Source organism: Pan troglodytes, chromosome 3 (assembly GCF_028858775.2).
Source record: "Pan troglodytes isolate AG18354 chromosome 3, NHGRI_mPanTro3-v2.0_pri, whole genome shotgun sequence".
In the NCBI taxonomy this organism is placed as follows: Eukaryota; Metazoa; Chordata; class Mammalia; order Primates; family Hominidae; genus Pan; species Pan troglodytes.
In genome coordinates, this window is record NC_072401.2 from 14,557,188 (window position 1) to 14,584,332 (window position 27,145).

At 40.7% G+C, this 27,145-nt stretch overlaps 1 long non-coding RNA gene across 1 annotated transcript in view; it reads left to right on the forward strand.

The window, feature by feature from the left end:
• The window catches only part of LOC750796 (uncharacterized), a 163,173-nt gene that overhangs the window by 89,557 nt on the left and 46,471 nt on the right, over positions 1-27,145 (forward strand). Inside the window, exon 3 of the long non-coding RNA XR_001716773.4 lies at positions 20,444-20,594. This is a non-coding gene — a long non-coding RNA (uncharacterized LOC750796). The remainder of the gene's footprint in view (positions 1-20,443; positions 20,595-27,145) is intronic.

Consider the following 27,145-nt stretch of genomic DNA (forward strand, 5'->3'; position numbering starts at 1 on the left):
ATATCTACAGTAACCAGCCCAGGAATCCAGCCCATATCTACAGTAACCAGCCCAGGAATTCAACCCATATCTGCAGTAACCAACCCAGGAATCCAATCAATATCTATAGTAACCAGCCCAGGAAGCTGGGCTGCTGTAAGTCACACTTCTAGGAAACCAGATCACTAGCTCTAGTGGCAATCCAGAAAGTCAAACAACAGCTTCTCTAACAATGAATCCCAAATGGCCTGGACTTAATTAATAAATGACATTTTTCCTAATTTATATCCACATTTCCAAGTTTATACCAACCAGAGAAAGCCAAATATGCACCCCCCCAACCAATTGTACAGGTTACCCTGCTCCTAGTTAGCCCACCTATGGCTTCCCAGGCCAACTGCCCCTAATCAGTGCACACCTGAAGCCTTCCATTCTTTCCACTATAAAGCTTTCCAGTGCCTCTGTGTGCCTTTGGATCTCTATCTCTGCCAAAATGCAAGTGACAGTGGTTGACTCTCTTGCTACAGTAAATTCTGAATAAATAGCCTTTGTCTGTTCTTATTTAGATGGCTTTCTTTATTTCCACAATGTAAAAACACCCATAATGGTGACTGTTACATGGTAGGTGCTCACATTATGAGAATGCCTTTGTCATTTCTTTTGGTCACTGATATGGTTTGGCTCTGTGTCCTCAGCCAAATCTCATGTCAAATTGTAATCCCCACATGTTGAAGGAGGGGCCTGGTGGGAGGTGATTGGATCATGGGGGCAGTTTCTAATGGCTTAGCACCATCCCCCTAGTGTTGTCTTGTGATGGAATTCTCACAAGATGTGGTTGTTTAGAAGTATAGTGCCTTACCCTTTGCACCCACTCTCTCTCCTCCCACCATGGTAAGACGTGCTTACTTTTCCTTTGCTTTCCGCCATGATTGTAAGTTTCCTGACGCCTCCCTAGCCATGTGAAACTGAGTCAATTAAACCTCTTTTCTTTATAAATTACCCAGTCTCAGGTAGTTGTTTATAGCAGTGTAAAAACAGACCAATACAGCCACTCTTTTACCTTCTTCACTTGAAAAGTTGCTCAGCTTTGTCTGTTTTTCATCTTCTCCACATCCTTAATTTTGAGAAGGTCAGAGAGATTTTATTTATCTTAGTCTTTGCTGAGGGGCTACTAGATGCAGGAAGAGTGGGCACAGTCTAGACTTGGAGCAATTCTTCTTGGAGTCTCTGAAACCTACCAGCAGGTTGGTTTAGAGGGCTGTGCCTGCACATGGGCCACATGGCTATCAGAAAATAATTTACTTTTCTCTCTTGTTAGAGAGATTATTTATTTATTTATTTATTTATTTATCTATTTTTGAGACGGAGTCTTGCTCTGTCACCCAGGCTGGAGTGAAGTGGTGTGATCTCGGCTCACTGCAAGCTCCGCCTCCCAGGTTCACGCCATTCTGCCTCAGCCTCCCGAATAGCTGGGACTACAGGCACCTGCCACCACGCCCGGCTAATTTTTTGTATTTTTAGTAGAGACGGGGTTTCACCATGTTAGCCAGGATGGTCTCGATCTCTTGACCTCATGATCCGCCCACCTTGGCCTCCCAAAGTGCTGGGATTACAGGCGTGAGCCAACGCGCCTGGCTTTATTAGAGAGATTAAAATGATATTCATAAATCCTGCAGGAAGAGCTAATCTGAAACTAAGCCTTTCTGTTACAATCAACTTTACATTTGGCTTATAAGAAAACAGAATAAATTATAATCTGATAACATCCCTTCTTTGCAATGTTAGTTGCCCCCAATGTTTTCTTCACGTCTAATTCAGCCCAAGCATTGGTAAAAAGAATTGTTTTTATGTTAAAATTGTGAAGTATCCTTTAAAAGAAAATGGTGATACTGCTTTCTTTTAATTTTTTTTCCCTGCATAATGCAAAATTTCCTTGGAAGTTTAAGAAGTGTTTGTGTTTGTGAAGCTTTCCTGGAAATTCCACTGGAATGCAATACTAATAGATTTTCTACTTATTCTCTGAGAGTTGAAGAATTGCACATTTCTTATTGCATTATCTGAATACTATTTTTCAAAACTGTTTTTGAAAATGTAGCGCAGTCCTAATGAAAATAATAAAACCCATATACCTAATACATGGAAAACCCCCTTCCATTCAGATATAAATGTAGGAATTTCTGGTAGCAGTGTGTTCTTTTCAAAGCCTCCAAGGATTTTTGGGGGGACTGTTTTTTAAGAGCCTCCACTACAAGGTGAATATGTCCTTAGGGCATAGCTAGAATGACAGCATTATATTTTCCTCTCCTGTCCCCTTACCTCAGCTCACTTTCCATTCTCTCCTTTCCTCTCCTTTCATTTTTTTGAAAAAATTCAGTGAACAGGGAAGATAGGAGTAATGTTATATGCCTCCCCAGGCAATGATGCTTCCTAATGATGCTGCATTTACAAAGTTGAGAGAGGAAAGAAACTAGAATAATGTTTATTTGACTCTATCAAACAAAGAATGGTTGTTGCTAAAGGGACTTTACCTTGAATTTCTTAGAACAAGTCTGATAATCAAACCCCATCAACTCCATGAGATCACAAGGATATGAACATTGAAAGCAACAGAGCTCAGTTAACTCATCACTCAGAGGCAAGTGAAAAATCAAAGGGGGCCCAGACTCAAGCAGATCCCATGTAGAAGTCAGCTGGCCAAGGGTTCGGTGATAACCTAACCATGCAGTCCTGGCAATGAGAGGATGTTGCTGCCTTAGAGAACCCTAGTGTTTACGATGCAAAATATTCTCCCTTGGAGCACTGCTTTAGATGGCACAAAATAACTCTTTATCCCTTCTGGTCCCAGCTCTTTTGTTTCAGTTCCCCTAACCCCACCCCATCCAAAATTAGAAACTGGAACCTAGGTCATCTCCACTCCACCTTCTTTTGATGCACTGTTGGTTTTAATTATCTCAGATACCAGTTACTCTGTAATAAAACTGGGAGGAGGGCTCTCTCTTGGGGAGCTCACTAAAACGAGTGTTTATTAATAACTCACTATTTGACAATGAGGATGACCAAATATGGGTAACTAAATTATGCCTGACATCAAAGTTTTTATCTCACTTTTTTTTTTTTTTTTGAAACGGAGTCTCGCTGTGTCGCCCAGGCTGGAGTGCAGTGGCGCTATCTCAGCTCACTGAAAGCTCCGCCTCCAAGGTTCACGCCATTCTCCTGCCTCAGCCTCCCCAGTAGCTGGGACTGCAGGCGCCCACCACCACGCCCTGCTAATTTTTTTGTATTTTTAGTAGAGACGGGGTTTCACCGTGGTATCGATCTCCTGACCTCGTGATCCACCCGCCTCGGCCTCCCAAAGTGCTGGGATTACAGGCATGAGCCACCGCGCCCGGCCTTGTCTCACATTTAGCACTCAGATTTTGCTAGCTCTTACATTCGTTCAGGCATAACTGGCGTATGAGCCCAGAAAAAGATGTGGGTGAAAATAAATTGGAATCTCTACACACCCCAATAGTTCCAAATTAAAAATGAGGTGTTTAGTAAATGGAAATGATCTGTTAGTATGCCTCTGTATCCTGGCTTGAGAGCTATTTCAGTTATGGACTCTGTCTTATTATCACAGTCTCCCCATTGACCAGCCTAGAACCTAACCCATACCAGGTTTTCACGAAATATTTGTCTATTTGAAATGAAGCCATCACTCACTTTATTTAGATCATTTTATGATAGAAATGATTGATTAAATGTTCTATTTCTACAGCATTCTCAAATATATAAGAATATAAATACATACTTCCTATAGCTTAAATGTGTATATTTATAAATGTGACTGATATAAATGTGATTTTTACTCTCTGCATAACCTCTGAGTGATATGGGTCATTTCTAACTTTCCCAAGAGCTTAAAGCACATGAGAAAATCTAGGTTAAGCTCATAGATGAATGGATATTTAGACATGAGTGAAATCAGTTCATTGAGGGCAGAGGCAGAATTTACATTGGTGATAGATTTGTAAATACTATTGAAAGGCAAGTCTCAGCTCTCTTTTGGTAAGTACTCAGGAGTCATAAGTTGGGTTCTCTGAGAAGTAGGCTGTGAGATGGTGTTAAGAGTGCAAAAGGCTGTTGCTGCGCAAGAAGGGAAGGAAGGAGGGTTGGGCAGGAGAAGCTGTCAGGCTGACACAGGCTTGGCAAAGCCTCTACCAGTGGAAAGGAGAACTCGGTAGATTGCTTGTTAGAGGAACCTTGCATTTGATGAACGTGGCCAGATCCTAGTACCATTGTCCCGCTCAGTTGTTAACTTATTAGCTAACAACTTATTAGCTAATCCCCAACTAGAGTGTGACCTCAGCAGAGGAGGCTTTTAAGGATCTAATAGCTGGGGGTATCTGGGCATCACATTCATTCTTGAGAGGGGAACTGGTGGGCCCATTTCTGTGTCTGACAGTGTCTACCTCTTGCACCATTCAGACACACTTCTTGCTCCATTTGTGAAGGCCAACACTTCAAAGGCTCTGGTGGTCCTCTCCTTCTGAGGGTAAACCTCTCCTTCTGAGGAGGTTAGTGGGATGAACTGCAGACCCTTGTACTGCAGATGTTTGTGAGTCCACAACTGGTATCCATCATCTATCTCTCTCTTTCACTATTATTCTAAATTTCTCTCACTCTCAGTATTTACCTCTTGTGTTCTGTGGCCTATCTGTGTGTGACTCAAGCCCTGATTTCTGAGTGGGGACCTCAGATCCAGAAAACTATTTCCTACTTGGGATCCCAAGTAGATCATCCAAGATGGACAATTGTTCCTCTCTGACCCTAATGTGTAGCAGCAGCCCTACCTCCTCCTACTGATCAGAGTCACTTGCCTGTGACAAGATGGTGACACCTTTTTTTCTGATGATCCACTGTACAAGGAACACAAAGCGTGCAAGTGGCAGCTGTAGCTTGGAGTTCATTGGGATTGTCGCACCTCTTTGGGGAAGAGGACCCCTAATCTTGCAGATCCCAAAGGTATGAGTCAAGAAAGCATAGCTTCTCCCAGTGGATTGTTGGAGATGATTGTAAGTGGGACCACATCTGCTTCCACCGCTTGTTTATTCTGTAACAATATATTTTTCCTATAGGGGCACAGAGCCACATGAAAAGTCTCAGATTCAATGTGTATACTAAAAACAGGGGAATTCCCTTCAATCCACACAGGATGTTGTCTCTTAGCTGACCCATCACTGTGCCTTTAGCACACTATTCCAGCACGCTATCAGGCCATCAACTTTCAGATGATACAACCAGTAGACCCCATGGTCCTGGACCTTCTCCCATGCCTCTTTCTCTGTAAAAAGATAAAGTAAATTTTCTGGCTAGATGCCATATGTGTGGGATTCTGTGTCTGTGAATCAGGCATTCTGTGAGCCCATGAATATTGGTATGGGCTGAGTCTCTGCAGGCAGAAAAAGGAAAATTCTACACCTTGAATAGGTATCTGTTCTTGTAGGATGAACTACTGGTCATTTCCAAATGGGAAGGCTACAGTGTCATTAAATGACCACCACATATTTTCTTCAAAGAATAGTGCTGTTCCAGGGACTCACTCTTGGTCTCTGCTGTTGTCAAGTCAGTCATAGGCAGCAGTAGCTACATCAGTTTTGGAATGTGGAAGGGAGTTCATGCTTCTGGATTCGTGACTAGCCTCTATCTCTGCCACTCTGGCTTCTTGGTTTGTGTGGTCATGTCATCATGCCAGTATTGAGACGGCCACTGACAAAGGCTGCTAATGACAATAAATCATTTTGCCTACTTGGTCACTCAGGGATTCTTCTATGATGGATATGTTCCCATATGTCATTCACAGACCTCTATTTCATAATTTATGGTACGCAACCCTCTAATTGTTTTCATATTTGGTCCCTGACATGGTAACTAAGTCATTTTCTGACTCTGGAAAATTCTTGCACACAAAGTAGATGACCAGTTTTGGTCTGCAAACTCTGCTAAATGGGAATGGGAAGAACTTTTTTCACTATTGTTTCTCAGACATCCCTGAGTGAAGATGTAATGCTGCCATGATCCATTTTAGGCCTCCCTCTGCATTCTGAGCCAGGCCATCTGTAAACCAAGCTCAGTCATTTTCATATGTCTTCAGCTGGTCCTACAAGACTCTCTCCCTCTCCCCTATATGTCTTTGGATGTGTGAAAGGGGAGAGGCACTGATGCCAAGATGATGGGTTACATAGGGGTCTGGGCTACTTGCACATACAGCTGGATTATGCTCTCATTATCACTTACGCTTTGTCCTGGATGTGCCATTTTTATCTTATGATGAACTGCTGCTGGGCCCTCCAAATTCCCTGACTTTGCATGGCCAATAAATCATAACTCATGGTCACTTCGAGATTTATGGTCACTTTGGGCCTAATGGTCAAGAGTTCCATTTCTATCAGCACCCAGCAGCACACTAGGAATTGTTTATAAAAATTGTGCAATTCTCCCCTATGGATGGTATGGCTTGCATGTGAACCCAAGGGGCTTTATAGTGATTTTCTTACTGGGGCTTGCTATAAACACCACATTGCACATCTCCCACCTCTGGATCTCCACCATTATAGAATCTACCAGGATGTATGACCCAGTTGGCAGGGCTGATTTCATGGCAGCTTGAACCTGATGAAGAGTCCTTTCTTGATCTAGGCTCTGCTCTAAAATGGCATTCTTTCATAGCATCCAGTGTATAGGTTGCAGTGATGTTCTAGGTGTGGAAGGTGTCTCCTCTGAACTCAAAGAAGCCCACCAGGTATCGTGTTTCAAATTGTTTCTGATCTTCTTTCCTGTAAGAAATAGAAAAAATGTGCCAAATAGTTGGCAATACACCATAGACCTGAAGCTATGTTAAACTGCTCTACTACATCCTCCTGTCATAATTAGAGCTACTACCTGGTTAAGTTTGCCCTAGTCCATAGTTGTTCTTAATTATTCATCTCATTTCTACAGGTGCCAGACTGTTGAATCAAATCGAGATAAAAAAGAGATCACTAGCCTGCACCCCTTAGATCTTTAAGAAGTTGACTCATTTCTGCCATTCTGAGATGTATGTAATTCATTCACCATCTTGGCTAGGATAGACAGTTTCTGAAGCTCCCACTCAGCTTTCCTCACAATGACAGCTGTTAATCCACAGTGCAAGGACCTAAGTATATCAGTCACAGTTATTCATCTGGGGACTGGAAAAATGATCTCCAGCTAGGTCCACAAATGCAGCAGATCCAGTGCAAACTGAATTTTGTTAAAGATTTCATTTATTTTCTGAATTCTATATTTCTGCTCTAACAGCTTGGCTTGGATGATGCTTTGGGTCTCTGGTCTAAATGTCAACTCAATCCTTGAGACATCTGGGGGTTTCTATTTCCCTGGTACATTACCACTTGAATGAAGGACCATAGGTTTTCTGGGGAAAGGACCTGGTGAAATTTTTACAGTACATACTTGTAGTGTTGCAGGTTCATTTCTCCTAGGGATCAGCCCTTTTTTTAGCCAGTTAGTTCTGTGTCTGGAAACTGACTAAGGACTGAAAATTAAGCAAGGCGTCATGACATTTTATTAAGGCACCTTCCTCAGCCTCGTGATCATCCATTCTTGTTCTTCTGTGGTTATAATATATTAAGCATTGCTCTTGTAGGCTGCCAACAGATTTTGCCCTTAGGAGCACTATATTTTATTTACTATCCCCATAACTCTCTATGGGTTCTGGGACATTCCCATCTTATTGGTGGTTATAAGTATGATCCCTGGCTTCTGGCTATTAAGTGATGCTACCTGACCTCTATTTTGGGCCCCATCACCCCATTGTTATCAGCAACACAATTTTAGGACAGACTCTCCCACTGTTAGCTCATAGAAAACACTCCTGAATGTTTTTGATGGCCGCATTCATCAGTTAGTGAATGGTACATCTTTTAGGACTTCTCTTGGAATATAATCCTCTGGAAGATGTTCCGTTCCCTTACAATATATCTATTTTAACGTATCCACTTCCTGAGAATTTTGAATTCTTTCCTCTGGAAATTCAGGCATTTCAAACTCACTCTGTTTGAGTTATTGCTTTTTCCAGGCTTCTAAGAGCTACCCCAAAAGTAATTTTGTGTCACCTCCTGGGGTTCTTGCCAGAATGTTGACAATGTGTTCCAGTCACATAAACTCACCCCCATTCAGTCCTATTTTCCAGTGACCCTTAATCAAGCATCCTTGAAATACAGTTTCATATGTGTTTCCCCAGCCTTTGCTGGTTCATGATGGCTGGGCTTTGCAGCTCCTTTTGGATATAGTTCCTTTTCTTTCTTATTTGGCCCTACTTACAGGCCTGATGCCCAGAAGAGGATGTGGAGCAGCTATTGAAAGGTGAATTTCTTATCTTATTTGGGAGAGACCTCTGTATGTTTTACTTCCAGAGTGGAGTGCTAGCTTTAAAGAGGGACAAGTGGTCACTTAGATAGGTTTGGATGGTTCAGAGAGGCCTGGAGAGTTAAAGTCTTTGGGGACATCTACCCTGAGGTCCTTATCACATGTCCCAGTGTTCCAGTTTCCCAACTAAGACTCTGACTTTGCATATCAGACCTTCCTGGGTAGAGCATCCAGTACTCATTTACAATAAGCCAATCTGACTATTCTGACCTGGGCTTGCTCTTTAAGCTTTTCTTTTTACCCATTTCATGAGATAAGAACTTCTTGACAAGCTATGGAAGAGATGCCTCTGACTTGCATACTTAGTTTTCGATTTTTGTTAATTGCCCTTAGCTTTTAATTATTTGTCTATAGGGTATCAATGCAATGCAACCTAGTAACATTCATCAATTTTATTTTTCTTATACCCATCATTTCCCAAATACATGTTATATACCTGAATGTTTGTACAAACCAATGCATCCACTTCTATTGGCAAGCTCCTTCAGCTCACTGTGAAAGATTTAGTAATGGGTCATTACCTTGTACCCCTACACCACCTACCACCAGGGATAGAGGCTATCTATCAGCTGGGCAGTGAGCAGTTTGGGGCAAAAACTCATCTCATCACCTACTTTCTCAGACCTCTCCTGGTCTAACTAGTGTAAGATGGGTTCTTTGAGAAGCAAGCACTGAAATAAATGGGGTTTGGAGTACAGAAGATTTATTTGGAAGTAACACCTATGAAAGGAAAAGGGGAGGAAACAGGATTGGACAAGGGGAGACAGATGACAGGCAAAGTCTATGTCAGCCCAATGGGGAGTTCCAAAGTAAAGATGACCTCTTAAAGGAGCCCCATATTTGACCGAAATGGTGAGGTCCTTATAACACCATAACTTTTCTCAGTCACCACCTGAAGACAATTCTAGGAAAAGCTAAGCGAGACCTTGGCTCAAAAGAGAAGGCAGACCTTATAGCAGACAAGGCAGTGAGCCTCCTCTGGATAGTGAGTCTGAGCAATGCATTCTGGAGTTGGCCTCAACTATAATCTTTTTGAGAAAATGTGATGAACTTGCAATAAATGAGGCACTTTCTGTGGTTCATAATATGCAGCATAGGTTTCTTAATATAACTCTATCTTTTTTTTCAGGAAATTGGTTAAATATCAAGACTGATTTCCAAGGTACTAAAAAAGAAATCAATATAGTGTTTCTACTTACTCAATTTAATAATAACTTTAATATGAAGTAGTATATATTGAATGCATGCGATAAGCCATCGTTCTTACTCTCACAATGGTGGTATTACCATAGAAGAGACTAAAAGCAAGATTATTAGAGTTAGAAAGACTTAACACCAAGTTGTAAATCTTCCCCTTATTTACAGTTTGATGTTGGGCAACTTACTTACCTTCTCTGAGCTTCATTTACTGTTTATGGAGCGTCCCTCTACTGCATCCAGGAATAGGCCCACATCTCAGCCTGCGCTGGGAAGTTAGAGACTTGGGCCCTATTCTCAACTTTGACACCCATTTACTTTGTAATCTTGGGGAGAAAAAAAAACCAAAAAAAAAACCACTTAATCTTCTAGCACCTATGTTAATCTCATTAATTTCTTAAGGTTTGTTTTAGCTTTAGGATTTTATGACTTTCTTTGATAGGCAATTCTTTCCCTTAGAACAAGAGATTTAATCACTAAAATTATGTTTAGCTTGTCAGAATCAAATTGATCCTCAAATTATATCTAAAATGTGTCAGGAATGCATATCTGGTCCAAATGAACTTGGAAATACCAACTTCCTAGCTGATGATGCCGAAGTTTGCTTTTTCATACCAGTGAATTCCTCCTACTTTCCAGGAAACAGATTGTTACTGCTCTGATTTTAGTAAGACAAGGTCACATTATATAGTCACTTGCGAAGTTGAAGTCGTCAGCCAGGAGATGAACTTTACCCTAAAATCAAGGAGACTCTAGTTCAGAATAATGTTGTGTCTGCCTTTTTTTTTTTTAATCTTGGTAGGCTTGCTAGATTCCCTGCAGATGTTTCTCGTTTCAGTTTCCAGAAACATTGTGGGTGATTGATTTGCTGAAATGCGTGACCATTAGCTTGCTTTGCCTCTGATGAACGATTTATTCATGGTTTATTACCATCCATTATGCACAGGAGACAGAGTTGTTTTACGCTTATGTTATTTTTGTTTTTATTTGCTGTTAGTGGGTACACAGTAGACGGTTAGAAAACAGATCTCAATGGTGATAAATGTGTGGTTTGTGCCAAGTCAAAGGACCCAGTTTTTCATCCATGATGGTGAAAATTGTTGGCCTCTTCATGAGCCTTTTTATAAGTACAGTGACATAGAGGTTGAATCTGAGAATTCCGGGAGGCATAAGCAACACTAACATTTTAGCTGTGGCTTTACAATAGCAATGTTCATTTAGGGTTCAGTTTGCACCAGGCCTGCTTCTAAACATTTAACTTATATTAGCTCATTTAATGCACATGCCAACTCTATGAGTTCGGTACTACGATTATTCTCATTTTATAGACAAGGAAGCTGAGACATGGAACTTAAGCAATTATCCTAAAGTTACACAGGGGAATAAGAATTCAACCAGATCCTCTGACTCCAAAACCAGGTCTTAAACATTGCATACAATATCACAGTGGAAACATCTTAGAATTATGAATGCCAAGTGCTTCCCTTCATTGACCTTACTCTTTTTTCTCGACATTCTCCCATCCTCTCAGCTACTCTAAGTACTAGGCCATCATTTAGTCCATGATCGTGTGCAAAGTTTGTCAACACACACACTTGTGCATGCATGCACACACACACACAAACACACACACTACACTTGTCAATTGCTATAATGAGTATGCAGACAGCACATCCTTCCTTGTCTTTGCTGTAACTAGTAGAACTGTATTTGTTTTATAGCACTGCATAATAAATTATCCCAAACTTAGCAACTTAAAACAACACGTATATATTATCTCAGTTTCTGTGGGTCAGGAGTCCAGGCATGGTTGAGCTGGCCTGCCCAGTGGTCTCTTCAGCCTGCAATCAAGATGTCAGTGCAGTCTGCATTTCCATTTGGAAGCTTGACTGGGGAAGCATCTACTTCCAAGCTCACTGAGGTTGTTGGTGACTTAATTTCCTTGAGGCTGTCTGAGTAAAAGCCCCAGATTCTTCCTGGGTGTTGGCTGGAGACCACCTTCAGCTCCTATGAGTTGCCCACAGTTCCCAGTTGTGGGGGTTATAGGCCTTTGGTCCCCTAAAGTTTCCCTGAAAAAATCACTGGCATGAGGCAAGATTGATTATTAGGAGAAAAGGCATATAAATTTATTTAATGCATATACATGGGAGCCTTCAGAATGAAGACCCAACTTCCCAGTGAATTATGGAAACATAGATACCATCCTAAGGCCACAGTAAAGAATTCAGACCCAGAATATGGCCAGAAACAGATTAACTAGGTAAACCAGGTTTAGTGGCAAGACAGGTTAAGAGGGAGAGAAAGGAAGAAGCTTGCCTTGCAAAGGTGGCTTTGTTATGTAGATGAAGCCTCCCTCAGAATAGACTGTAAGCATTTGTTTTCAGACTTCTAGGTGTCAGACTCTCAATCTCTCTCAGATTAGGGAAAGGCCCAGAAAGGGGAGGGGGCATGGCTTTGCAAGGCCACTTCTGTTTGCTACCCAAGTAGCAGTTGTTTCAAAATATATCAAAGAAATATTTTAATTTCTGTAAGTGCCATATGGCCCTTTCCAGAGGAATCTTACTCAATGGCTGTTTGCTTCTTCAAGGCATGTTTTTGTTTGTTTGTTTATTTATTTATGTAACTTTTAAGTTCAATGTTACAAGTGCAGGTTTGTTATATAGGTGAACTTATGTCACGAGTGTTTGTTATACAGATTATTTTATCACCCAGGTATTAAGCCTGGTACCAATTAGTTATTTTCCCTGATCCTCTTCCTCCTGTCAACCTCCACCCTCTGAAAAGTCCTAGCATGTGTTGTTCCCCTCTATGTGTTCACGTGGTCTCATCATTTAGCTCCCACTTGTAAATGAGAACATGTGGTGTTTAGTTTTCTGTTTCTGAGTTAGTTTGCTAAGGATAATGGCCTCCAGCTCCCTCTGTGTCTCTGCAAGGGACATGATCTCATTCTTTTTTATGGCTGTATAGTATTTCATGGTGTATATGTACCATGTTTTCTTTATCCAGTCTATTATTGACCGGCATTTAGGTTGATTCCATGTCTTTACTACTGTGGATAGTGCTGCAATGAACATTCACGTACATGTGTCTTTATAACAGAATGATCCATATTCCTTTGGTAAATAGTCAGTAATGAGATTGCTGGGTTGAATGCTATTTCTGTCTTTAGGTCTTTGAAGAATTGCCACACTGTCTTCCACAATGACTGAACTAATTTACACTCCCACCAACAGTGTGTAAGTGTTCTCTTTTCTCCACAATCTTGCCAGTGTCCATTATTTTTTTGACTTTTAGTAGTAGCCATTCTGACTAGTGTAAAATTGTATCTCATTGTAGTTTTGATTTGCATTTCTCGAATCATCAGTAATATTGAGCATTTTTTCATATAATTGTTGGCCTCATGTATGTGTTCTTATGACAAGAGTCTGTTCGTGCCCTTTGCCAACTTTTTAATGGGATTTTTTTTCCTTGTAAATTTGTTTAAATTCATTATAGATGCTGGATATTAGACCTTTGTCAGATGCATATTTGCAAAAATTTTCTCCCCATTCTGTAGGTTGTCTGTTTACTCTGTTGATAGTTTCTTTTGCTGTGCAGAAGCTCTTTAGTTTAATTAGATCCCATTTGTCAATTTTTGCTTTTGTCGTAATTGCTTTTAGCATCTTTGTCATAAAGTCTTTGCCCGTGCCTATGTCCTGAATGGTATTAGGCTGTCTTCCAGGGTTTTCATAGTTTTGCATTTTACATTTAAGTCTTTAATCCATCTTGAGTTAATTTTTGTATATGGTGTATGGAGGAGGTCCAGTTTCAATCTTCTGCATATGGCCAGCCAGTTTTCCCAGCCCCATTTATTGAATAGGGAATGCATTTTCCATTGCTTGTTTTTGTCAGGTTTGTCAAAGTTCAGATAGTTGTAGGTGTGCAGTCTTATTTCTGGGTTCTCTATTCTGTTTTGTTGGTCTATGTGTCTGTTTTGTGCTAGTACCATGCTGTTTTGTTTACTGTAGCCCTGTAGTTTGAAGTTGGGTAGCATGATGCCTCCAGCTTTGTTCTTTTTCCTTAGGATTGCCTTGGCTATTCGGGCTCTTTTTTGGTTCCATATGAGTTTTAAAATAGTTTTCACTCGTTCTGAGAAGAATGTCAATGGTATTTTAACAGGAATAACATTGAATCTATAAATTGCTTTGCGCAGTGTAGCCATTTTAACAATATTGATTCTTCCTATCCATGAGCATGGAATGTTTTTACATTTGTTTGTATCATCTCTGATTTCTTTGAGCAGTGGTTTGTAGTTCTTCTTGTAGGGATCTTTCACCTCCCTGGTTAGCTGTATTCCTAGGTATTTTATTCTTTTTATGGCAATTGTGAATTGGAGTTTGTGCATGATTTTGCTCTTGGCTTGGCTTTTGTTTGTGTATGGGAATGCTAGTGATTTTTGCAAATTGATATTATATCTAGAGGCTTTGCTGAGGTTATTTATCAGTTTAAGAAGCCTTTGGGCTGAGACTATGGGGTTTTCTAGATATAAAATCATGTCATCTGCAAACAGGGATAGTTTGACTTTCTGTCTTTTTATTTGGATGCCCTTTATTTCTTTCTTTTGCCTGATTTAGGTTGAATAGGAGTGGTGAGAGAGGGAATACTTGTCTTGTGCCAGTTTTCAAGGGAAACACTTCCAGCTTTTGCCCATTTACTCTGATGTTGGCTGTGGGTTTGTTAGAGACAGCTCTTATTATTTTGAGGTATGTTCCTTCCATACCTAGTTTATTAAGAGTTTTTAACCTGAAGGAATGTTTAATTTTTATCAAAGTCCTTCTCTGCATCTACTGAGATAATTATGAAGTTTTTGTCTTTAGTTTTGTTCATGTGATGAATCACATTTGATTTGTGCATGTTGAACCAACCTTGCATCCCAGGGATGAAGCCTAATTGATTGTGGTTGATAAGCTTTTTGATACACTGCTGGATTCAATTTGCCAGTATTGTGTTTGGAATTTTTGCATTGATGTTTATCAGGTATATTGGTCAAGGGCATGTTAAAAAAAAGAAAAAAAAAGAAAAACCTTAGCCAAATTAAACGTAACGGAGTTTAATTAAGCAAAGAATGATATGTGAATCAGGCAGCCTCTTGAGCCAGAGTGGGCTCAGAGAGATGCCAGTGCAGCCACATGATGGAAAGATATTTATAGACAGAAAAAAAGAAAGTGATGTAGAGAAAATGAAAGTGAGGTACAGAAATAGCCAAATTGGTTACAACTCTGTGTTTAACATATGTGACTGTGTTTTGAACAGTTGACTTCCTTTGATTGGCCGAAACTTGGTGATTGGCACAAGAGTAGGTTATAGTCTGTTTACATCTCCTTTTAGGTTATAGTTTACTATGTACAAAGAAACATATAGGCTGAACTTAAAATATTTAAGGGGGCAGCTTTAGGCTAAACTTTATTTAGTAGCTGTCAGAGGAAGCTTTGTAACTCCAGTCTGCTGAGGCAGTCTTATGTAACAAATTTAATCACAGGAATGACAGCCATTCTTTTTGCTGTAGTCCACTGATGATAAGTAAGTTATAGGTTCCACTCACATCCAAGGGGAGGGGACATACAAGGGCATGACTTGTTAGAGGTCATCTTCAAGTGCATCTGCTATATGTGGCCTCACTGAGCAGCCAGTTCTTTCCCTACTGGCTAGTCTCCATGGGAATCCAAATGATATTCAGATTGTTATTTGGTGAATGATAATAACATCTCAGAAATGAGAGACAGATGATGCCAGTCATGAGTACCTAATTGTCAAATGCTTTATCCAGATGTCTTTTCTTCCAGACCAGACATTTCTGTCTAACTCTTATTTTGTGTCATTGGATTAAAATCCCAATTCCGCTAATAAGGAGATTTGTAATCTTAGCCCAGTGTCTTAAGTTTTTAAAGCTTCTGCCTCCTATAAAATGGGAATCATATCACCCACCTCACTGAATTATTGAGTGATTGTGCTAAATGCCCAGCACCTGATAGGTACTTTATCAATGTCACTTCTCCCTCTCATCTATTTCTTGCTTTTGTGCTAAATATCATTTCTCTGTTGCATCTTTCGTAATTCAAAAACAGAAGTTTTCACTTTGTGAAGCTCATATTTTAAAGGGATAATCACATTCCTGTCATGTTTCTCCAAGTCTCTATTTGAGACTTCCTAAATCTCCTGGGAAACTTAGCTGTTAATACCTAGTTACTTTTACGGATGGCCTCATCTATTGCACTTTCCCTGTTTTAATCCTCAGAGGGTGACCTGAACATTTGGAAGGGTGACATAACTGTGGCCCCTTTGTGCAGGGAAGTTAGTTTGTTTTCTGTGTGTCTCTGTGCACAATGCACTTTGCAAATATCTGCTCTTGTCCATACTCTTCACACATTCATGAAAAGGTATACTTAAACAAAGGTACTTGTTCTCTGCTTCTTCATCTTGGCAGGCTTTAATGGTTCTATGCGTGTGTTCTTCTGCACTAAGCAGCTCCTCTCACTTAATATTTAGGGGCACAACACCTACTGAATTACTCTGAGACTGGTCCAGATATTTGGGGTATGTGGAAGTCAGGAAAAATTCTCTGCATTTTCTTTTTCTTAGGGAATGACTTATGTCTGAGTAGATGATACAATTTCAGAGGATCTGAGGTTAACACATAATTGTGTGTGAAGTGCTTTTGGTTCATTCCTGATTAATTTTTATTAGGGCAGACCTAAGCAAGAGGCCTGTGCAGACTCTAGAAGCGGGCTTAGAGCCATTTGGGGATAAAATTTCAGGTTCCTAGAATCCAGAATATGGTCTAGAAGGGATTGTGCAGACAGGACACCTGCCATGCCCAAGAAAGTAACACTGATTTCTCACTTTGTTAAGGTCATTTACTTGCAATGTTTACCTTCCTGATATTTTCTCCTCTTGAGAGGTTTATAGCTGATCCAAGGCAAAAGCCCAGGCAACTTCTCCAGGATTACTCTCTTGAATGATATACTGGTAAACTCATCTTCCGGTCTGACCCAAAGCCTCTGAGTAAAGGTGGTAGCGGTGGAGTTTCCTCTAACCCTACTTCCTTTGGGTTGAGGATCTGCTTTTCTGGAACTCCGTTCCCAGCAGGTTGTGTGGACATTGTTCTTCCCCTCTTAGGTTGGGCATCATGCTTCTTGTGCTTGCAACTTCTCACTGTAACCTTCAGACCCCAATTCAATGATTGTTCAACTGTTCTATTCTCTGTCTCTGTATTAAATGGATATACTCCTGAAGCTGGTATAATTTACGCAGAGCTTGAAACAGCATGATATAACACTCATTCTCCTTGATAATTGTTCTAGGGAGCTACACTTCCCAACTCAAAAAGACTTCATTTTTTTTTTAGCACTCTGAGTCCAATTTTTCTATTTAAAACAAAAACAAAAGTTTATATTTCTAAACCATCTTATATATTCTCTGCTGCCTCCCCAATCCTTTCCTGAATTATGAAACCATTTTCTCTTCCAAATTCTGTTTTTATCTCAATAATGATTAAAATGACTTTTCCATGGTACATTCATCTATTCGTGTCCTTCCTAATGGTTAGAAATGACCACATTTCTATCCTATTATGACCACATAATAGGATGTTCATTTTAGGTTCTGCTAGATAAGTCAAATCTGCAATAATGAACCTGAAATGGGAATATATATCCTATATATTCATCAATTCCCAATTCAGTAAGGTCTTTCTTCTCTAAGATCTCATGCTTTTTCCTAGCTCTGAACTCTTAGACATGCTTCTTCTTCCTCCTAAATATCCTCTTTCTGACCTCACCCTCTCTCCTCCCCTTTTTTAACTCCTTGCATTATTAGTCCCAGTCTAGATTATATTATATCACTTCTGCTACCAGCCCCAGGAGTGAATCCAGTACTCTTCCCACCCCTACCATGTATTTCAGTGTTTCTGTACTTAGTGCAATAGAAGGACTGATATCCCTGCTCTGTGAGTTTCTGGCCTCTTGCCTTGTTTCCGCAGAATGTAAACTCCCTGAAGGCAGAAACTGAAGCTTATTTACTGTGTTGCCTCCAAGCTCTCAAGGGACTTTTATTGAGTGATTGAATGCATCCCTATCATATAGATGAGAACAATGAGAATAAGAACATTTAAGTGAGCTTCCCATCAGCACATTGTTGTAAAAAGTTAAGACAGCATATGAATCTATATTTAATGGCTCTAGAGCTGGATTTCCTACTGCAACATGCTATCCATGTTTGTTTATTTATTGCCATATAATAATCACAAAATTTAGTGGCTTAAAGCAACCATTTATTTTGCTCACAATTTTGTGAGTCAGGTTATTGGTAAGGACTAGCCTGAACAACTTGTCTCTGGTCTACACGGCACCAGCTGGGAGAGTTAAGGCTGGAGGATCCACTTCCACAGTGGCATCTTTACTTCCATGCCTGGTGCCTTGGTGGTCCTTGTTGCCTCCCTCTCTCCCTTCACATGTCACTTCTCCTCCAAGGTTGCTCCACATGACTTAGGCTTATCTACATGGCAGTGTCTCTTCTTCTATTGCAGCTCGCTTTCAAGAGTACCAAATAAGTTAAAGGCTGTGCTCAGACCTTGCACAGTGTCACTTCTGCTATATTTTGTTAATCGAAACAATTATAGAGACCATCCAGATCTGAGGGGTTGGAGAATGGACTGCAACTTCTGATGGGAATGAGGCAAAGTTATATTACAGAAGAATATTTGAAATGAGAAATACCGTTGCTTCCAATTTGAAAACTATAATCTCCCATAATCATGTAGGAACAGAGGAGTATATGAAAACAACAATTCACTTATACATTTTCTTCACACATCTACTCTAATGCATACTTTACACAAATGACCAAGTAACACCATCTGCTTGTAAGATGCTGACTTTCTAGCAGAAGAGGCAAGAAAAATGATTTATTGGTTAGTTTGTGCTGTGTAACAAAGTATTTCAAAACTTGATGGCTTAAAAACAACTGTTCCTTTGGCTCATAATTCTGTGTATTAGCGGTTTAGGCTGGGCTTTGCTGGGATGTTCCTCTGGTTTCAACTATACTCACCTATGAGTCAAGGGTCAGCTTTGGTGAGGTGGGTGGTTTTGCTGATCCTGGTTAGGCTCTTTCATTTGTTTTGGTATTGACTACCTGAAGATTAGTCTAGAATAACCTTGGTTGGGAAATCTGGTCTGTCCTCCATGTGAACTCTTATTCACCAGGAAGACAGCCTTGCTTGTCTTAGTAGCAGATATGGAAGTCTAAGAGAGTAAGAGAAGTTGTGCATGCCTGCTGGGGCATAGGCTTGGAATTGGGGCAAAGTCACTTCTGCTGCAATCTATTGAGCAAAGCAAGGTATAAGACCAGCCTAGATTTAAGAGGTTGGGAAATAGACTCTATGCTTTGATAGGAGAAGGTACAAAGTCTTGCTGCCAAGTACAGAGATATAGAAGGACAATTATTTGTGGCCACTAATGCAATCCACCTATCAAAGGTGCCAAGCAAGCAATGTCATTATAGTGTGGTAAATGTGGTGGGCTATGAGTACAGAGGAAGAATACTTTATGAACCTGGGACAGAGAGGAAGGGGAGTGGGGAGTAGCATGAAAAGAGGTCAGAGAAAGCTTCACTTAGGTGTGGATCTTGGGGATGTCTGGATTTCTGAGCCTGCCTGGAGAACAGAAGGGAATGGCTGTCTTTTACTGAAGCAGTCCTGCTTTGAAGTCTACTAAGTATTTAAAAATCTTTATGTTATTCTTGGCAGGGTGTCAGAGGATGATCAGGCAAACTTCATGGTCACTCTGATAGCACAGCTAAGAAATCCAGGGCAAGAAGGGATCCTGGAGATCAATTCTATTCGTCTTCCTACTGTGCAGATGTGAAGACTTTCCCAGAGATAGGCCTGCCCGAATTTATCAGTTTGGTAGTGCTGCCATAACAAAATTACCACAGACTGAGTGGCTTAGACAACAGAAGTGTATTTCTTCATAGTTCTAGAGATTAGAAGTCTGAAATCAAGGTGTTAGCAGAGTAGGTTTCTTCTGAGGACCCTCTTCTTGGCTTGCAGATGGCTACCTTCTCCCTGTGTCTTCACATGGTCCCCAGGCTTGTGTGTGTCTATGTCCTAATATCCCTTTCTTATAAGGTTAAGAGTCATATTTGACCAAAGCCCACACTAATGGCCTTATTTTAAGTTAATTACCTCTTTAAATACCCTGTCTCCAAATGCAGTCACATTCTGAGGTACTGGGCATTAGGGCTTCAACATATCAATGGGGGAGCAGGGCACAATTTAACACATAGCCCATGGTCACATCATGTGAGCACTGAACCCAGAAGCTCATGCTTTCCCTGAGAAGAAGGTGCTCTCTCAGGTTTTTGCTAAAAGTGCTTCCATTCAGCTTCCCAGATGACTGTTGTTCCCAATGCAGATGCTGGTTATCTAGTTGCATCCCTTGCCTTGTATTCTGCACTTCTCCTTCCTTGGGGATGCTTCCAATAGTCAAGAAGTTAGAAGAAACCCAACAGAGCCCCGGGGTAAAGGACGGCTGGTACACAAACAGATTTGTGAGTCACTGGCACATGTGAGGGATATTATCTTTAAATTAGTTGGGGAAAATTAATATTGCTCACTTGCTATGCTCACCCTTATTGTCTGCTCCAAGAATCAGCAGGTCTGGAGCCTCTGTTGATAGTATTTTTTAATTAAAAGGAAAATAACTTCTTGTGATTAATCTGCTTCTTCGGGGACTTGATCCGGAATCTCATAAATCTAAAATAAAGGCATCTGCTCATTCACCTGCAGACTCCCTCCCCCTCAACCAGCTTAGAAGTCGGGTGGAAGAGGAAGCTGAATGGAACAACATGAGCCCTGGTCAGGGCAGACTTAAGCCAGGAGATGAAGTGCCATATACAGAGAAAACCTCAGTGGGATCCCAGATGGAGCACAATTCCTGGTAAGGACATCTTCTCCCATATTGTTCAAGAGAGCAAGTGTTGGGACCAGAAAACTTTGGCTGTGAGTCTTGGATCTGCCACTTGTCTGAGGCTCTTGGAGAATGTCTGAGACTCAGTTTTATCCATCTGTGAAATGGGGATAGATGAATATTTACCTCAAAAGGAGTATTTGTGTAAAAGGGAGTCTGAGCTCTGGAGCCACACTGCCTGGTTTTTAATATGGAAGACTTTATTTTCTTGACCTCAAGATGGTTGTTTAAGTATTCTGTGCTTCTGTTTCCTCTTCTGAGAAATGGGGATGATGAAGGGGCCTGTCTCATAGGGCTGTACTGAGGACTAAAAAGCTTCAACATGTCAAGTGCTGGGGTATGGCATAGTAAACACCCAAGTAAATGTTTGCTCTCAGAAGCCCATTCTTAGCACACATGCGCACAATGGTTTCTGTGATTGTTATAAGCAAAAGGGATCTCAATGGGGGAAATTATCCAACTTTTGTGTTTAGAGATTGAAAAGTGAAGCCTCGGAGGGATGGTTGGGCTTCCCCAAAGAACATTGAGCAAGTTTTGGGCAAAACTGGGCCCAGGATGCACTTTTGAACCCAGGGCCAGAATTATGCAGTGTTGAAGCTCTTTCCTGGTTCTAATCTTCCAATAATCTAGAAACCAGTCCACTTCTTGCAGTGCAGTTAGCCCAAGCAGCATTGCAAGAGGATCAAGAGTCATGACACACCAGCATCTCTCCAGGCCAAGCACTGGGCAGCCCTCCACATGCATTGACTTGTTTTATTTTCCCAGCAGCCCCGAATACAGCCCTGTTTATGGATAAGAACACTGAGCTCAGAGGGGTTACATAATGGACTAAATGCAGACTCTACAACACTGGAGCTGCCATCTCAGATGAGATTTAGTCTAACTCCAAAATGCTATGATTCTAGGCTGCCTCTTGGAGCAAGAGGGTCCTGTTCCCTATATTAGCTACACTTTCCTTTCGCCCCCTCCTCCTTAGAGCTTTCTGTAGCCAATGTGGCCTCATCTTCACATATCCCTTTTCCAAGCCTGCTTAGGGAAAGGTTGGAAATTTATTCTTACTAAAGTGTTAATGACTGATGCACATTCCAAATGCCAATCCTTCCCCTTTCCCACCAGCCCTCCTATACATTGATTTAACTAAGGTCTTTTTCCCCTGAACATGGGCCAAAAGGGATCTGTGAAAAGCTTCCTCCTAATGGGCCTATGTGCATTCAATTCATGTTAGTGGTTGTTTCATGTGTATCATAGGTTGTAAAATACAATGTAAACTGGGCCAATTATTATCACTCTTCTGGCAGCTACGTGAGGCGGGCCAGGCAGGATCAGGGTCCCATTTGACAAACGAAAAAATGGAAACCCTGGGAGGTGAATTTAGCACCTTATTTGTCAGACATTTAATTGAGTTAATAAAATCCTGGGTGTTCCTTCCCATTCTGGTGCTGTTTTCCTGTTATATTGGGGCAACTGAGAGCTCCTTTGCTTGTCAATTTTAGGTTACTGGCAGGAAGAAAGATGGGATTAGGCTAGACCATGTTCAAAATGTTCATAATTGGTTTCTGGCTCATTTCTGACTTTCATGAAACAGAAATTCCATCAATTATATCAAAGGCCCCAAGCAACCCTCCAAACAAGTGTTGGAATCCATTGCCCATGGACTGACAATGAACCTGCCTTTTATCCCACAGAAGACACTTGTGTCTGATATTCCTGATTAATGCCAGACACTAGACTGGGGACAGCAGGGTCATTCAGGGGAAACGTCTCTCCTTTTTTTCTCCTTACACAGAGCTGTGGAATTTATAGCTGATGGAACACTTACAGAATATCTAAGCAGACACTCATGGTGTGGATGAGGAAACAAAGGCACAGAAAGGCTAAGCAATTTCCCAAATGTGATACACGAATTATGTCTAAGCTATAAGAAAAATCAGTGTGTAGATGACAAAGGGAGATGACCACATCGAAAGCAGATGAACCGGCCTTCCTAACAGCTATTCCTCAGTGAAATGAATAATTTCATGAAGGAAAATGTCTTTTAACACAATGACTGAAAACTGTGTGTCAGGTTTGCTATAGAGGAGGCTCACATATCTGAGCTGGGACACTGTAGTACATGTGTGCTTGTGCTGGGGAAGAGGGCAAAATTGAAATAGATGATCTTGTCCACCTTTATCTTGTTATTTGAATTGTGCCTTATTATTAGCAAAGCAGATCAGTACAACTTCACTCTATGTTAAAGCAGATATTAAAGTTTCATATTATATATAAAGAAACAAAAGCATAGAGAACTTAAGTAACTTTTCCATGTAGTACAGTGGTCGTTGGTGACATTTGGATGGGAACTTTTGTTGCCTCACTCTCAGTCCTGTTCTCTGTCCTCTATGGGCCTGCCTTCTCACCTATTATATTTTGTTTGATTCTTGGAAACTATTTTGGTCTTACACAGGCACCACAGTCTATGTTCAGCTGCACTTTTTGTTCACAGTGTCTGTTGTATCTGTTGTGTTTGACCTTTGGGGTCAGACTCATTGGTTCACAATTCCAAATGTTTTGTGTCATTGTGCAAGTCTTGACATCTCTGGGCCACTGTTTTCTTATCTCTAAAATGTGGAAGACCAAAGAAGTATATAAAGTACCAGGAATAGTGCCAGACCCCCAAGTGGGCTCTCATGAAATGTTAATTCACTTATATCCTTCATTGTTTGTCTTCATGGCCTCTTTCCAAGCTGTGTTCAGGAAGTCCCTGTAAGACACAGCCCTAGTTTGAGGGCTGCAATACAGGATGGGAGAAGGAAGTGTTAGAGAATGTAGTGAACAGATATTTGCGACTTGACTGGACATTAGTGTGGCATCAAGAAATAGAGAGTGAACTAGGATTGTTGCTTATAACTTGCTCATTCATTTATTTATCAATCAATATTGCTGAGCACCCAGTGCCATATCTGTTAGGTACTAGAAGAAATGTAAAGAAAAGTAAGTTCTTCAAAACTTGCCTGGCTTTGTGGTGATTGGCCTTGGGTAAGTTACTTCTATATTTGAGGACTCAGTTTCTTCATCTATGCATTATAAATAACAGCTTTCTTGGCTAACTGCTAGTTTACTTGCTTTTAACTTTTGGCAACTGAATCTTGTACCAGATATCGGGTCTAAATGTCACTGTTAGAGACAAGGGAAGGCATTGCCTAGAGGAGGAGATGGCATTGTCACCCACACTCAGTTGTGATTTTCTCAGGCAGATTCACTGGAGCTGGCTCTCATCTCCCTGCAGATGTACCCAACTTTGATCTGAAAATAACTTTTTTACATGCTGCATTCTTTTAACTGAAATTCCTAAAAATCTTATGCATTGTTCAAGTTCCAACCTAAGCTGCTCATCTCTCCAAGGCATAGCCAAAAACATTCTTAAATCATGAAAAATCCAGTCATGTTAAGTCCTTCTTCAATATTCTCCAAAAATAACAATTTTTGAACAAAGTCCAAAATGGTATCTTAGTTTGGGATATTCCCAAAGCCAACTCTGAAATAAGGGCTTGAATTCAAATAGCATATTGGGATGAAAATGAGACAGGGAAGAAAGAAAGCCGGGAAAGAGTATCCTGATGAATAGGTTATCATTGTGGGGAACTGGGATTTCACCACTCTCTGAGGAACCTCATAGAACATGCTAAGAATTGTTCCATCAAGGGATGGTGAATCTGGGCACTTATCCACCATGTCCTTTCTTCATTGGTGGAGGGTTGACCTGGGGCACATTAAACTTCTGGCACACGAAGCCTGCCCTGACTCTGGATTCAACACCTCTCCATGGTGTGGGAGAAAACTGCCAGGCAGCCAAGGGGAGAGAAGGCAGGTTTTTAGGGTGTGACTCTATCAGCATGGATGATGAGTCCCCCTATAGCAGCAGGTGAACACAGAGTTGGGACAAAGGTTTATGAGTCTGGATACCCACAGTGTCCTCACAGCCTCCGAGGACCTCCACTCAGACCTCCACTCCATCTATCCCCTACTCTGCTGTGGCAATCGGATCATCACCATAAATGCCAAACAAATTTCTATATTTAGATCTGTATTCTTTTTCTGTTGGCTACCATAACAAAATACCACAAACTACATGGCTTAAACAACAGAAATTTATCTTTTCCCAGTTCTGGAGGCCAGAAGATACAGATCAAGATGTCAACAAGGTTGGTTTTCTCATTGGCATGCAGCTATGTCTCCTCTCCATGTGTCTTCATATGTTCTTCCCTCTGTGTGTGACTGTGTCCTAATTTCCTCTTCTTACGAGGACACCAGTCATATTGGATCAGGGCCTGCCTTATTGACCCCATTTAACTTAATCAGCTCTTTAAAGACCCTACTTCCTAATACATTCATATTCTAAGGTACTGCGGTTTAGCACTTCAACATATAACATTTTCGAAAAAAACAAACAAAAAAAAAAACAAAAACTCAGCCCAAAATAGGGCCTTTGTGATTTCTGATCCTTTTGCCTGGAACTTTTATTCTTCAGATATTTACATGCTTTGCCTTTCATTTTATTCTGACCTCTGCTCAAATAATCCTCTTTGGTGGGAATTGGCTGAATGCCATTGTTAATTTAGCAACTCTGGTCTCTTTTTTCTCTTCCTTTCCCTCTCTTTCTCTTGCTTCATTTTTCTTGATTTTTAAAACATCATTGACCTCATAGATATGCGCATGCATACACACACACACACACACACACACACACACACACATACACACGTTAATTGTTTTGTTTTCTATCTCCCTCACTGTAAGTTAAGCTCCCCAAGGGTGAGGACATTTCCCATCTTGTTCACTGAAATATCCTATGGGCTTCCAGCATTGCTTGGCCCAGGAAGACAACGTATGTTTTGTAATAACTCACTGACTGAATGAGCATATGACTGAATGAAATGTGCTGTTCTCTGCAGGTGTGTCCTCAACTTTCCTTCTCTGTATTTCCCATTGCACTTACCTTAATGTTCTGGAATTGACTAGTTTGTAGTCAGTATCTTGCACATATCTCACAGAGGTCTAGAACGTCTGGGTTGTGCTTCAGATCCTTAGGAACCAGTGGCTTGCTAGGCCTTCAACAAACATCCAGGAAATGTGTGTGCATATAAATGTTAATATTCTAACAATATTGCTTATTATATCATGCTGTTATTTTCATAAGGGCTCACATGAGAAATCTCTTTCAGAATTTAGCAGCAGAATTAAAAATGTAATTTTGTCCCATGAGGAATGTGTCTGTTTCTATTTTTCCTATAAGGAAAATCATGTTAGATTTTCTTTTGTGTCCTAACTGCAAGGAATTGCAGTTATGTTATTAACAGCTATGATTCAAATGTCTCCCTTCTGCATCTTTCCGTAATCTCGTTTATTTTTCTATGTTTAGAATACATGTAGAACTTTCTCCATTTTATAAGTCACCCTCAATATATTTGAAAAAGAGATAATAATAAATAAAATGAGTAAATTAAAAATGGGACTGTATCTGGACAGCAGACGTGGGATAGCAATGGCAATGAAGATGAAGGGAGGTGAGTGAAAAGGATCTGGAGGGTGTTGGGGAAGTTATGGGGCAGGCCTGCTGGGTCACATGTGCTATGGTATTCAGGGTAGGGAGGGGACGCTAGGAGGCTTGCAGAGAATTACAGGTGAGCTATGGAGAGGGACAGGTGGACACGGGGGAGATTTCCATTCATCAAATTACTTAGAATTTATACTGTAAAGCACATACAGAAATCAAATGCAAATTAAAGCCAACTATCCCGCTCAGAAATCAGAACCTTTTGAAAACCAGGATTGCGTTACACGCTTCCCAGGTTTTTGCCATTGATTTTATTGCTTACTTTTGCGTCTTTTCTCCTTAGAGTCATAGAATTTTACTGCCAGATGGGAGTCTATCCCAGAGATTCTGTACCTGAATTCCAGGGGTAGATATGGGATTGATGGATGGGCTTCAGGAAATCTGTTTCTCAGTGATATTGTATGAAAAAGATGCATTTTTTCTGAGTCTATGGTTTTTTCTTCAGAATCTCAAAAGGGCATGTGATATAGAACCTTTCTCCACTTCCTCCAATATAAAGCTGAATAGAGTACATCTTATTTAGAAGTGAGGAAGATGAAGCTCCACCCCAAAAGTGACTTTCCCAAAGGCACACTCCAACTTGACGTCAAAGCTGCGATCTGGAGCCAGACTGATTTCCTTGTTCTAATACTGCAGTTGTTGCTATCAAAGTGTGAGGCTGTGTGTAGGTTAGAGAGTTAGTACCCTCTATGGTGAGGAGATTTTGCCATACTATGGGCACACAGACACCTAAGGTGCTTAACCCCTTTTTTTAGACTCTAGGCAGCCAAGAAGACCTCTGTTATTTGGAATCTTTTATGGAGATACCTTTGCTGCAGGTATTTCAGGACTTTACTTTTTTTTTAGACAAGCAACACTCATTTGCACATGGTGTTATGAAGCAAAACTCATTGTCTACTCTCAAAGCCCTTATTTACTGTATAAG